This window comes from Phoca vitulina, unplaced genomic scaffold (assembly GCF_004348235.1).
Source record: "Phoca vitulina isolate PV1807 unplaced genomic scaffold, GSC_HSeal_1.0 scaffold28, whole genome shotgun sequence".
NCBI classification, from domain to species: domain Eukaryota; kingdom Metazoa; phylum Chordata; class Mammalia; order Carnivora; family Phocidae; genus Phoca; species Phoca vitulina.
Genome location: NW_022589731.1, coordinates 11,026,341 through 11,041,213, shown reverse-complemented (window position 1 = coordinate 11,041,213; position 14,873 = coordinate 11,026,341). Strand labels below are relative to the sequence as shown.

General features: G+C 37.0%; 1 protein-coding gene across 1 annotated transcript in view; it reads right to left on the bottom strand.

Moving 5' to 3' along the window:
• The window catches only part of NHLRC2 (NHL repeat containing 2), a 52,792-nt gene that overhangs the window by 32,626 nt on the left and 5,293 nt on the right, over positions 1-14,873 (bottom strand). The window lies entirely within an intron of this gene.

Genomic DNA, 14,873 nt, shown 5'->3' with positions numbered 1-14,873 from the left:
AAACAAGCCTTAATTGTAGATAACAGAACTACTAAAAACTAAGAACAACATATTTCTACCTAATCAACACAGTATGTCAAAAAGATGATACAGGAAAAAAAAAAAGCATTTGGCTGGATTCAGAGAAAGAACTCAATATTGACTACCAAGGTAACAGAGGTAATAAGGGCTATGTAAATGACAATTTCAAAAACTACGCACATCAGCATGAAGAAAAAAAACCCACACAAATTAGGGGGTGTAATTTCCTGATAGCCCATCCTTCCATTTGTAACTATTAACTCCCAACAAAACACATACATCACACACATACACATACAGCCCCCCTAAGGACCCAGAAAAGGACACAAAAGCAGGTACATTGTTAGCAGGGGGTCAAAACTTGGAGATGCCAACCCTTGAAGGGGAGTTTCCAGTTTTCTTTTCTCCTTCATGGCTTTGCACTGAAGGTGGGCCCCAGTTTGGAAGCAATGCAGGTGGCAAAAACAATGGAAACCGCTTCCTGGCACAAGGAGCCAGGGAGACTGGAGGGTGTGGGGGAAACTCCAAGGGGAAGAGAGCCGGAGAAGGGGACTCCCCATTTCTGAGTATGAACACTCACAAGTCTTGGCTTAACTCCTAAACTATACATGTGTGAGGCAGGCCTACAAAAGTACAGCCAAGGCTTAAAGAACCAAGAACTGAACTGCTGAGCTGATGAAAAGAGAGCAGAGCTGATAGAAGATGAGACAGAACTTAAGAGTCTGAATCAACAAAGTTGAATGGGCCTATGAAAACAAGTGACAGATACCAGCACCAAAATAAAGCAGAAGTATAAATTAGTAGACAAAAGACTTTAAAGGAACTATAACTATGTTCCAGGAGGTAAAGAAAAACATGCTTGAAATGAATGAAATGATAGGAAATACAAACAGAAATAGAAACTATAAAAAAGAACTAAATGAAAATTTTAGAACTCAAAAATACTATATTTAAAATAAATTCCCTGGATGAGCTCAATGGTACAAAAGAGATGACAGAGAGAAGAGTCAATAAACCTAAAAATAGCTCAATGGAAATTATTCAATATAAGGAACACAAAGAAAGAAGACTGGAAAACAAAAATGAACAGAACCTCAGGGACCTGTGGAACAGCTTAAATGACCTAATGAATGTAGATTTGGAATCACAGAAGAAGAGGACAAAAAGATTGGGCAGAAAAAAATATTTGAATAATACTAAAACTTCCAAAATTCGACTGAAGATACAAATTTACAGAATTCAAGAAATTCAAGAATTCAAGAAATTCACTCCAAATAGGATAAATTAAAAGAAAATCATGTTAAGACTCACCATGAACTCCGAAAACCAAAGATTAAAAACCAAACCCCACCAACATTTTTTTTTTTTTAAAGATTTTATTTATTTATTTGACAGAGACACAGTGAGAGAGGGAACACAAGCAGGGGGAGTGGGAGAGGGAGAAGCAGGCTCCCCACGGAGCAGGGAGCCCGATGTGGGGCTTGATTCCAGGACCCTGGGATCATGACCTGAGCCGAAGGCAGATGCTTAACGACTGAGCCACCCAGGCGCCCCCCCCCCCCCACCAACATTTTTAAAGAAGATACACACAAAAATGACAGTGATCAGTGGTTGTTTAGGCACTGGGAAGAAAGGTGGTGGGGACGAGTGGGAAGGATTATACACTTAAAATATGTGTAGTTTACTGGGTGTCAATTATGCAACAATAAAAGTTTTTCAAAAAAAAAAAATCATTAGCTCTGGAGTCATACTCCCTGTAATCAAATTCTGGCTTTTACCACTTGCTGAGTTACTTTGGGCAAGTTACTTAACCTCTCTGGGCATCAGTTTTCTTATTCATAAAATTGGGAAAATAATAGTAACTGCCTCATAGGTCAGTTTTGAGGATTAAAAGAGATAATCTGTATAAGACATTTAGCATAGTACCTAGTATACTGTAAAAGCTCAATGAATGTTTACTATCTTTTTTAAATTTGTAAGTACAAAGATAACCAATAAAAGAAAAATACAGCTTTTTCTAACTAAAGCAATTAGTAAAATAGCAAAGAAAATGCATCGTTTGAAGAAACAACAAATAAAAGCTAATACATATAATGATTATGCATAATAATCGTAAGTAAATATGAATGGACTTAACTATTGAAAGAAAAAAATTTGGATACATTCTGTATATCAGAAATACAGCTAAAACAAAGTTAACCAGAAAAGCTAAAAAGAAAGGGGTAGGCAAATGTGCACCAGGCAAACAAAAGCAATACAAGGTCATGATCCTAATATTAGACAAGGTAGATTTTAAGCCCAAGAGCATTAAACATGACAAATATTTTAATGCAAAAAGCATTCACAACATGGATAAAATAATAGGATAAAACAGTAATGAATATCCATGTACCAAGTAATAAAAAAAGCAACTTAATAAAACAGAAAACACACTGCTCTCACTGTGAACCAGATCAAGCAGACACAAAATAAGATAAAGCCTAATTAACATAATCAGTGAGGTAGATCTTATTGATACATATCAAACTGTACTATGATAATATACTTTCCTCTGAAGTATACATGGAGTATTTATAAATACCGATCACGCAAAGAAAGCATTATAAAGAATACACTCTAACCACGATACAATAAAACTGAATATTAATAACAAAAAACAAAAGGTCCTTTTTTTTTTTTTTTTAAGTAGGCTCCACACCCAGTGTAGAGCCCAACGTGGGGCTCGAACTCACGACCAACCCTGAGATCGAGACCTGAGCTGAAATCAACAGACACTCAACCAACTGAGCCACACAGGCACCCAAAAAGGCCTTTTGTTTAGGAAAAACACACTATTTCTGTGTGTTTCTCCTTTACTCTCACAATATGACCACACTCACAACACTTGAGATACCAGAAATATGGGGTTTTTTCCCCACATTAGGCAACTGTCTGTGACACTGAGTGGGTGTCCCATGATTCAATTCTGATTCTAACCAGAGTTAGCGCAGGCACCATAGGTTAAGGGCTCAATCCCACAAGATGGCCCTGCCACTTTAGATGCCAATCACAAGTAATAGGGCCCCAGGTTATCCGCAACTTCTGTTGGACTTGTCTACAAATGAGAGATTCCTTTGACTCTTCTCTTGGATTCAATTATTTGCTACAACAGCTCACAAAACTCAAGGCAACAGTTGGGTTTATCAGTTTATTACAAAAAGATATGATAAAGGATACAGATGAACATCCAAATGATAGAGATACACAGGACAGGTTGTGGGAATGGGGGTGGAGCTTCTGTGCTCTCACCAAGGCCTCCACTCTCCCAGCACCCTCACGTGTTTACCAAGTTGGAGGCTCTCTGAACTCCATACCTTTGGAATTTTTATGGAGACTTCATCACATAAGCATTATAGATCATTGACTCCATTTCCAGCCCCTTTCCCTCTCTGGTAAATGGGGAGTGGGACTGAAAATCCCAAGCTTTTTTTTTTTTTTTTTAAAGATTTTATTTATTTATTTGACAGAGACATAGCAAGAGCAGGAACACAAGCAGGGGGAGTGGGAGAGGGAGAAGCAGGCTTCCCGCAGAGCAGAGAGCCCGATGTGGGACTCGATCCCAGGACCCTGGGATCATGACCTGAGCCGAAGGCAGATGCTTAACGACTGAGCCACCCAGGCACCCGAAAATCCCAAGCTTCTAATCATGGCTTATTCTTTCCTTCTGGTGATCAGTTCCCATCCAGAAGCCCACCAAAGATCACCTCAGAATAAAACACACTGTTAATCCCCCAGGAAATTCCACGGGATTCAGGAACTCTGTCAAGAATTGGGGTCAAAAACCAAATATTAAAACAAATGATGCCCTAGTGCTCTTATCACTTAGGAGCCTGCTGCTCTGCCTACTTGTGCTTGCTCTCTCTCTGTCAAATAAATAAAATCTTAAAAAAACCAAAGCTAAACTGGAGGTATCACAATTCCAAACTTCAAGTTATACTACAAAGTGGTAGCAATTAAAACAGTATGGTACTGGCATAAAAACAGACACAAAGATCAATGGAACAGAAAACCCAGAAATAAACCCATAATTACATGGTTAATTAATCTTTGACAAAGGAGGAATGAATAGACAATGGGAAAAAGACAGTGTCTTCAACAAATGGTGTTGGGAAAACTGGACAGCTACATGCAAAAGAATGAAAGTGGACCAATTTCTTTCACCATACACAAAAATAAACTCAAAATGGATTAAAGACCTAAATGTGAGACCTGAAACCATAAAAATCCTTGACGAGAACACAGGCAGTAATTTCTCTAACATCAGCTATAGCAATGCTTTTCTAGATATGTCTCCTGAGGCAAGAGAAATAAAAGCAAAAAATAAACTACCGGGTCAACATCAAAATAAAAAGTTTCTGCACAGCAAAGGAAACAATCAACAAAACTAAAAGGCAACCTACTGAATGGGAGAAGATATTTGCAAATGACACATCCGATAAATAGTATCCAAAATATATAAAGAACAGATACAACTCAACACCCGAAAAGCAAATAGCCCAATTTAAAAGTGGGCAGAAGATATGAACAGACATTTTTCCAAAGAAGACACCAGACGGCTAACAGACACATGAAAAGATGCTCAACATCACTCATCATCAGCAAAATGCAAATCAAAACCTCAATGAAGTATCACCTCACACCTGCCAGAATGGCTAAAATCAAAAACACAAGAAACAAATGTGGGTGAGGATGTGGAGAAAAAGGAACCCTCTTGCACTGTTGGTGGGAACGCAAACTGATGCAGCCACCATGGAAAACAGTATGGAGGTTCCTCAAAAAATTAAAAATAGAACTACCCTACAATCCAGTAATCACATTACTGGGTATTTACCCAAAAAATACAAAAACACTAATTCAAAGGGATACATGCATTCCTGTATTTATTGCAGCATTATTTACAATAGCCAAACTATGGAAGCAGCCCAAGTGTCCATCCATAAATGAACAGATAAAGGTGTGGGACAAAGGACATTTAAAAAAAAAAAAAAGTAATACACACACACACAATGCAATATTATTCAGCCATAAAAAAGAATGAAATCTTAACATTTGCAAAAACATGGATAGAGAGTATAATGCTAAGTGAAATAAGTCAGAGAAAGACAAATACCATATAATCTCACTCATATGTGGAATTTGAGACAAATGAGCAAAGGGGGAAAAAAGAGAAGCAAACCAAGAAATAGATTCTTAACAACAGAGAACAAATTGATGGTTATCAGAGGGGAGGTGGGTGGGGAGACGGGTGAAATAGGTGACGGGGATTAAAGAGTACACTTATGATGAAAATTTAAAAAAATAAAAATCTAGGAAAACAACAAAATAAATCAAAAGAAAGCACAGAGAAAGAAATGAAAATAAAACCAGGAATTAATGAGGTACAAAACAAAATCCAACATCTATTCCTGATTAAGAATAATAAAGAAATAAAGAGAAATACAAAATAAATAGGAATTGATGGATATTACCTTCCAAGTTTTGCTTGGAAACTTATTCACATATTGATACAACTGGTATGTCTGATCTAAATTCTTTCATATTTTCCTCTATTGTAATTTCTGTATGTATTATATTTGTCTGGGTTTCTCTATATGGTGTCTCCTTTTTTGTAAAAAAAATTTCTTTGGGTATAAAGAAGATGTGATATATATATACACATATATGTATACATAATATTATTCAGTCATAAAAATGAATGAAATCTTGCCATTTGCAACAACATGGATGGAGCTACAGAGTACAATGCTAAGTGAAATAAGTTAGAGAAAGACAAATACCATATGATCTCACTCCTATGTGGAATTTTAAGAAACAAACAAGCAAAGGAAAAAGGAGAGAAAGAGACAAACCAAGAAACAGACTCTTAGCTACAGAGAACAAACTGCTGGTTACCAGAGGGGAAGAGAATGGGGGGATGGATGAAATAGGGGATGGGGATTAAGAGTATACTTGTCATGATGAGCACTATGTATAGAATTTTTGAAACACTATATTGTACACCTGAAACTAATGTCACACTGTATCTTAACTATACTGTAATTAAAATAAAAACTTAAAAAAAAATGTCCTTTGGATTTTAGGAGGGTTTGTATTTTTATTCCAGTGGTTACCTTTGTAATAATACTTTTTATCATGTTACAAAAGTATTAATCCCCATTTTTCATAATCTTTTATTATCTGGTCAATCGTTTTTTTTAGAATTTATTTATTTGAAAGAGAGAGTGAGCAAACATGCGGGGGGAGGGACAGAAGGGGGGGGGGGGAGAGAGAGAGAGAGAGAGAGAATTTCAAGCAGACTCTACGCTGAGTGTGGAGCCCGATGCCAGGCTTGATCTCACAATCCTGAGATCCTGACCTGAGCAGAAGCCCAAGAGTCAGACACTCAATCGACTGAGACATCCAGGCGCCCCTGGTCACTCATTTTTAAATGGCGTCCTTTAATTCCCACCTATTACCTATACAATAATCAATAATAGTTTTCTGTTTTCCATTCTCTCCCTTTTTTTCCCTTTGTTTAGTTGTATTCTTTCTACCTCTATATGATTTTACATTATTCTTCTACCCACAGGTGACGGGGGTTATATTTTGTCAATTTAGCTAAAGTGGAACTGTTTTCCAGTACTCTATTCCCTGCCTAGTTCTTACCCTCTACTGTAAGAGATATTCTGTGAGCGAAGTGGAAGGTGCAAAGGCAGCGGCAGCCATATTCTCTTTTGCTGGGGAGACTGGTGCAGGGCACCGCGTGCTAGCGTATCGCACACACTCTGGGGCTTATCTGCTGTCTCACCTTGCTGGCTGTCCAGTTGTGGGTGAGCAGCTAAGCCCCATAGCTGTACCACAGGTCCTGCCAGATCTCCTCCCTCAGCTTCTCCAACTCCTGGGTCAGATGAGGGTATAGCTCCACAACAAAGGACACCAACTTATTCTGTTGGTCACCTCACTATTTAGGTTGGAAGTTTGCATGGGTTCCAGTTCATGCCTGCAGGTGGCAGTTTGCTTTTGCTCTCCCTTATTTCATTTCCATCTTTCCTTTTCAACTGCCTGACCTGCTGACTTCAAGTTGAGGCACCAGATACACAAGTTAACAGTTATATGCAGACTAGATAAGCAGCTCCCACAACCATATAAGGTCAAGCACCTATAATAAATTATTATTTCTCATCATGAGTACACATATGAAATCTTCAGCCATCCATCTGGCAGTTTCCTTAGTCACCCCTGGTTAGAAGAAGCCATCTATCTTTCAAGTAGATTGACCAGAAAGTGCATCTATTCACAGGTGATTCTCTGAGTTCTTGGACATTCAAAACTGGTTTTCTATATCCCTGATTGACTCTTGAAAGATAGCTGGTTAGCTATAATATCCTTGGTTTGTAGTTTCTCTATATAAGATTCTTAAAAATGTACTGTTGCTTTGCTTTGTATGTTTTTTGTGTAAAGTCTGTCCTGTCTAAACTCCATGCTTCTGAAAGTCATCATTTTTCCTGGAGGTCCTGAAGATATTTTTTAAACATCTTTAAAGTGTAATAGTTTAAAACAGGATACTTCTTGGGCTGTTGCTCTGTGTCAATTTTCTCTGGTATCTGGTAGTGCCTTTCAATATGTAGACTCAAGGTTTCTTTTATTTTCAGAGCATTTTTGGGATTCTAATTTTACATGTTAGTTTTGGTCAGTTGTTTTGATTTTTGTCTTCAGCCTCCAAGCAGTCTTATGTTGGACCTTTTCTGCCTTTCTATTCAATCATTTCCTCTGTTTTTACTTCTTTTTAGCTTATTTTCATTCTCTAAGTTTGTTCTACCCCCCGCTTTACTTCAATGCCCATTATTACATTTTTATATGAATTTACTGCCCCTTAGGCACCTTGTAATTTAGTCTACTTCTAACATAATTCTGATCTTTTTCTTATTCCTTTGCTGAGTTCAATTACCATTCATTTCTTACATCTTTGGGGCATTTTCATTCTTTGTTTTTGAATTTCTGATTCAAGATCCTTTTTCATTATTCCTAAATGCTGTTTGAGGATCTATCTATCCATCTATAATTCAATATGGATTGTGTTGCACTTTTTGTCAATTTTGTGATCATTTTTAAAAATGTTCATCAGCATTTCAACTCTGAATCACATTTTCAGCTTTTTACAGTTTTATGTGGATGTGATCTGCTTTTTAATATTACCATCCATTTTGTGGACAGGGCTACTAGGTGGAGAGTGTACTTTTCCAATAGTTCCCTTTTTCTGTGCAGTTTCATTTTTGGATAGCATTGTTGGAAGGAGGCACTGATGTGTACTTTCTCTTTTTTTTTTTTTTTCTGCAAGATCCTTAACTTTTCCCTCTTACTTATTTTTTTTAAGTAGACTATCTTCAAAGGAAACTACACCTCTGTATCTGATTCCCTCCAAGAAGCAATGCTTCTCTCAGGCTTCTGTTCTTAGTCCCACACTCTTTCAAGAGCTGGTGCTATGATCCAAACCTGTGTTGGGTATTTTGCACTGAGTGTTGGAGTTTCTCTTTCTACTGGTAAGGGGGTCACTCTGTGCCTCGCCCAAGCCCTGTGAACACCACTCTCCTCTTTCTCATGGAGTCTTTTAAGCCTCTCCCATTCCTGTTCTAGCACCTGCAGGCTTGCAAGAAGAGGACCTTTAATGGAATTCAGTTTATTTCTCAACTTACAGGTAATTTGAAGGCCACGATATTCTCTGTCTCCTAGTATTGCTGAATGAATGATCAAGTGTGGTTTTAGTTACTCTCCTTTTTGTTTTTATGTTTGAGGAAGAGGAAAAGATAAATGAGGAGATTCAAAATCAGGTAGCCTAATTCTCCAAACCCAGAAATAGGAAAAGATAGATTCCTATTTTTAACATCAGTTATATTCAGATATAATTTACTTAAAGTAAATTTTGTCCCTCAATACTTTAACTGATTAAATAAATATAACTAAATCCTAAAACCAGCCTCTTAACGGAGAAAAATGAGAAGTATTTCCAATAAGATAAGAACAAGGCAAAGGTGCCCACTGTCTCTACTACTACCGAATAATGAACTGGGAGGGAGTTTTTAGCCAACAAAATTAGATAAATCAATTATAGAAATAAGATTTGGAAAATTTCTTTGCAGATAATATACCATGTTAGGGAAACCACAGAGAAACAATTATAAAACCAAACCAAGTAATAAAAGTTCAGGAAGCAGAATACAAAATTAACAGATAAAAATCAATAGCTTTTATATACCTATACAATAACCGGCTAGAGTATATAATGGTAGACAAAACCCCACTTAAAATAAATAGCCACAAATAAATGAAAAGATTTCCAACCACATTCTAAAATGCAATTTAAAACTACATCAAGGGGCACCTGGCTGGCTCAGTCAGAAGAGCACGCAACTTTTGATCTCGGGATCATAAGTTTGAGTCCCATGTTGGGTGTAGCGTTTACTTAAAAAATAAATAAAACTGCACCAAGATACCATTTCTCACCTATTTAATCAGTACAAATTAAAAAACATGTCAATACATTTTACTGGAGCAGCAGTGGGGAAGAAGCACCTTCATACTCTCTTAGCAGGAACACAAACTAGTACCACCCTCCTGGTGCAGAATATGGCAACACCTAACAAAACTATACTTACATGTATTTAACTCTGACCAGCAATCCTCCTTCTAGGAACTTACCCTTAAGATATGCCACCAGCAATATAAAAACATATTCACAAAGTTAGTCACTGTTTGTAACTGCTAAGTACTGAAAACAACCGAAAGGCTGATACATACGATAGGACAGGGACTGAATTATTTATTATAAATTACAACACACACACACACACACACACACACACACAATGGGGTGCTATGTACTATTAAAAATAATCAGGAAGTTCTCTATATGGAGTGGCTACCAGGATACACTGCTACATTAAAAAAGCAAAATGCACAAAAACGTCTAGAATAGGTCACCACTGGTATTTTTTTAAAAAAGAGAAAACAGAAAGAATGGAAGAATGGGATGGAAAGAATGGGAAGATAGAAACAGGTAGAAGAGATAGATAGATGGAACTATACTTTCTGTATACTTCTGACTTTCAGAACCATGTTTAAATTTTATAGCCTCAAAAACAAACATCATCAACTAAAAATACAAACAAATGAATCTAACTGTATTTCAAATGAATAACATAACCTCATAGGGAGTGGGGAGGACTAGTCTAAGTGAGTTTCGAATTAGTTGAGAGGGACTAGAAGCAAAGACACCCCAGTAGCAATGAGCACAGGTAGTGCCCAGATCTTGGTTTCTCAAAACCATTGCCAATATTCAATAATATAAGGAATCAGAACTCCCTGAAGAAATGGCTGATTCGGGGAAGGGGCTGGGAAGGTACAAGAGGAACCTTTAAATATTTTGTTGTGACAAGTGAGGAAGTGCTCAAAGAATAAGGACATGTCAAAAGGACACGGGTGATAGCCTGAAGAGGATTCCATTCGTCAAACAGGGACAATATGAACATCTAAATAATGATGGTAATGATTATAACCCAACGAATTAAATAAGAATTCATGAGTCAAATCTCTATATATTTTACATGTGTAATATACATACAAAATATATATACAGCATAACATACATTACATCAAAATATACATACATATATTCTTTCTGGTAAATATACCCAACACTTCTTTGAAGAAGTAAAGATTAGGGAGAGATGGGAACCCTGAGAAGGTGTTAATTAGGTGAAGAGCATAAGCAAGGAGATTCAGGGAGAGAAAACAACACACGTAAAACAGAGTGCATGAAAGACAGAAGAGACTGAAGAAAGTTAAGTGACTAAGCGTAGAGAACGAAAGAAAGCATGGGACAAAATGAGAATAAACCTATAGATAGGATCGACCTTGTAAGTCATTTAAAGGATGTTTTAGATTGTTATCCTTAGGAGCAATGGCAGCCATATGGAGAATGAAGTGCAAGTCTCAAAGACCAGTTAAACTAAACTCACGACCTTCCCCTCCAAAGCTATCCTTTCTATAGTGTGTACTTTCACTGAATGGCACCAGCATCTGTCCAATTAATTATACAAGCCAAAAACCTACCTAGGATATCTCTGTAATAACCAAAGAGCCCTCTCTCATCATCCATATTTAATCCATGACCAAATCCTATTAATCTTACCCCTCTATAACTAGTTTCAAGCTATTATCATGTCCCATAGGGAGCACAATAGCCTTGTCACAGATCTCTCACATCCATTCTTGAACACTAATTAGTTACCCACCCAGGAGTGGGACTAATCTTTAAACAAACACAAATCTCATCATGTCACTCTCCTCCAGAAAACCCTTCATCGTCCTTTGTATAAAAACCAAATTTCATCTCCCCAGTAAGTTTTCCACTCCTTTTTCCCCTCCCCTCAGGGTGTTATAGCAACCTGGCCTTCCTTCAGTTCCTCCAGAATATCATTACTCCTCTTGCTTTGATGCCTTAACACACAATCCTCCGTCAGCCTGGAATGTTCTTCACCCTCTCTCACATAGTAAAGCCACACTTTTCTTCTAGATAGCAAGCTCAATTTTTACTCTTAAGAAAGCTTTAAATTCCTCCAGATTAAACTGCATTATTTATTTTCATAGCACCCTGTAATTTTCCTTCTTAGCACTAATCAGAAAGCATAAAACTATTTGTGAATATTTGATTATAAGTCTTGCCCCTGTTAACAAGACTATAATTCATATTAATTATTTAGGGATCATGCATGTTTTATTATTCACTAGCACAGTGCTTAGTACATAGTAGAAAATAAAACGATGAATAGATGGGACATGAACACTGAAGAAATTTGTATATTTAGACAATATATAAACCATAGCATATGGTCTAAATAGAATATCTATATTAATATACAAAGACAACTGCTAAGTAACGATGCCTCACATTTTTTCAGTGTCAATAATCTTATAGAGATTTTTTAAAAATATTTTGCTTTTTCTGTTAATCATACACAATAAAAAACAATGTAAAAGATTCTTCATTTTATGAATCTTTTGCCAGCACAGGGATCAAAACTACTCCATTAAAATAAAATATGGAAGGAAAGGAAGGTGAGGGAGATGGAGGAGGGAAGTGAGGGAGGGAGGAGGGAAGAGAGGGAGGGAAGAGAGAGGGAGAAGCCATATAAAAATAACTGCTTCTAAAATATTAGTAATAAAATAACTTCAAAAAAATCATTTTAAAAGCTTCAAAGGTCTTATTTTTCAGAGATATATAGAACTGTACTAGATTATAATTGTATATAGCAATATATATGACATTATAATATTTACATAATATATAGTAGAAAGCACAGTTTAATCACAAACACTGTAATAACCTAGTTAAATGCAAGGATTAAAAACAGTTGAGTTTTACATGTTACAAAATTGTAAACGGAGACATTTTGAGAGCTAAACGACAAGGATGACACTTTACTAGGCAAAAAAGGATAAGGGTATTCCAACAGAGTGAACACTAAGTGTCAGGGCTTTAAAGCACGAAGAACCATGACACTGAAGAACTAAAGGCAGGCCAGGGAGGCTAGAACACCCTGAGGGAAGAGGAGTAGGGTGTGGACAGGTAGGATTTTAGCATTCATACTAAAAGCAATGGAAACATGAACTGAAAAGATCAAAATCACTGAACACTAAAGCACAGAGCCGATACAAATTTGAAAAGTTTTTTTAGAATTTCAAAAACTAATGTTGCCCTGTGTCTCTCCTGAAACATCCCAGAAGTTTGCCATAAATTGACCAATATTTCCATCACACATCATCTATTTAAAAACAGAATAATATATGGACTGCTGCAAAAAGAAAATATAAAGTGTGTGCAGATAAGAGTTAACATAGCAGGCCTGACTGGTATTCTTTTGAAGGCTGCTTATAAGGCTGGCCCTTGCCTGGATTTCAGGAGGGTGCCTGCCATTCCCAGAACAAGTAAGAGTGGCTCGCTATGCCTAAACCGGTCGTACAAATAATATGGTTTATGCTGAACGCTTGCCTTCTTTCTGGGACTCTAGAATTTTCCTACATGCTGCCAGGCAGAAGCTGCCTATTTAGCCAGCCCCCAGTAAAATCCTTGGTTGCTGAGTCTCTAATGAGAGGCCCTGGTAATATCTCAAATGTGCTCGAACAAGTCCCTGCTGGGGAGTTAAGTTGTCTTGTATGGCTCCACTAAGAGAGGAGGAAGCCTGTGTTTTGTCTCCTCTGGACTTAGCCTCACCAGAGCACCTTTTCCCTTTGCTGCTTTCACTCTGTATCCTTTAGCTGTAACAAATTACAGCTGTGAGTTCTCCTAAAGAATTATGGAACCTGGTGATGGTATTGGGAACCTTGACACACCATCAAATTATATATGGAGTCACTGAAAGGTTTAGTGTCATTATAAAATTACAACTCCATTCTTCTAATTTTTAATAAAGTATAAAACAGAAAAGTAGTGTCTACTACATAATGAGAATACCAGCATTTACCCAGTAGTACCCTGGCATTTAGGTTGGTAAGTCTGATTTAATTATGCATCAACATATACCTAGCAGTCACATTTTAAAATATGTCAAATGTTCCTAATAGATTTTTTTATGAAACAAGAAACACTTTTCCTTAATAGCCATTGTGCTAAATTTGGGTATTATATAACATATCATTAATGCATCCAGCATAAAAAGGCAAAAAAATTTTATAAACTCTCAAGTAGAAACAGAAAAAAAAAACCCAAAACATGAGATACCTATCAGTTTAATGTAAACATGTGCTAAATCATTATGAACTAATAACAAGCTTAGAGCACAGCTATATTCTCAAATGTTTGAAGATCAGAACCATTCATTACTATTAAATATCTTTTTACTTTAGACTCTGGCATTTATAATGCCTCAGGCTATTGTGAAAATGATACTGGTCACCATTACAAACTTGATATTAAAAGCTGTTTTACAGAGGAAGGAGACTGGGTATTAATTTGGACCCTTTTCAGGCTGTCTTTAAATTAATAAGCACTTCCTCACTTAGCTGAGCATTTCCGGCTTACTGATGAAATGAACTGAATATTCCATGGAATTCAGAATAGGCTGCTGAATGTCACTTCAAGAACTATTAGCATTGCTGCAAATATGTTCAGACACATAGCAGATAGTAATGAGACAAGACACATCGCTGTAAGAAAGCAAATTAATTTAGTGACAGCTTATTGAACTTTCATGTGATAATCTCTGGGTACACCTGCTTTTGTGAATATGAATTGAATGTATATTTTGAGCAATATAAAAATATTGAAGTTACTAGCATTTTCATAAAGCAGCATATTACTAAAGTAATGTTTCTTTGAAATTATAGTGTTGGGATCTTCAAGTATCTTTACTTCTCAGAAGTGTATTTGTATGTAAAAATAATTTTTATTTTGTGTCACAATGTGCTATAAAAATGATGCTTCCAGTAAACCGATAAAGAGGTTACAAGGACCCATTCCAAGAAGTTCTTGAATTTGCTTCAGGTGTGGGGTAACCAACTAAGTTAACCAAATACAGTCTTTTAGGGATTATCTTAAGTACCGAAACAGTTAACTTTGGAATTCTTAACCCAGTCTTTCATCCTCCTATTAAACAAACAAGGACGCCTGTGTGGTTCAGGCCCTTAAGCAGTTAAGCATCTGCCTTGGGCTCAGGTCATGATCCCAGGGTCCTGGGATCAAGCCCACATCGGGCTCCCTGCTCAGTGGGGAGCCTGCTTCTCCCTCTGCCTGCCGCTCCCCGTTTGTGTGCACGCTCTCTCGCTCTCTCTCTCTCTGG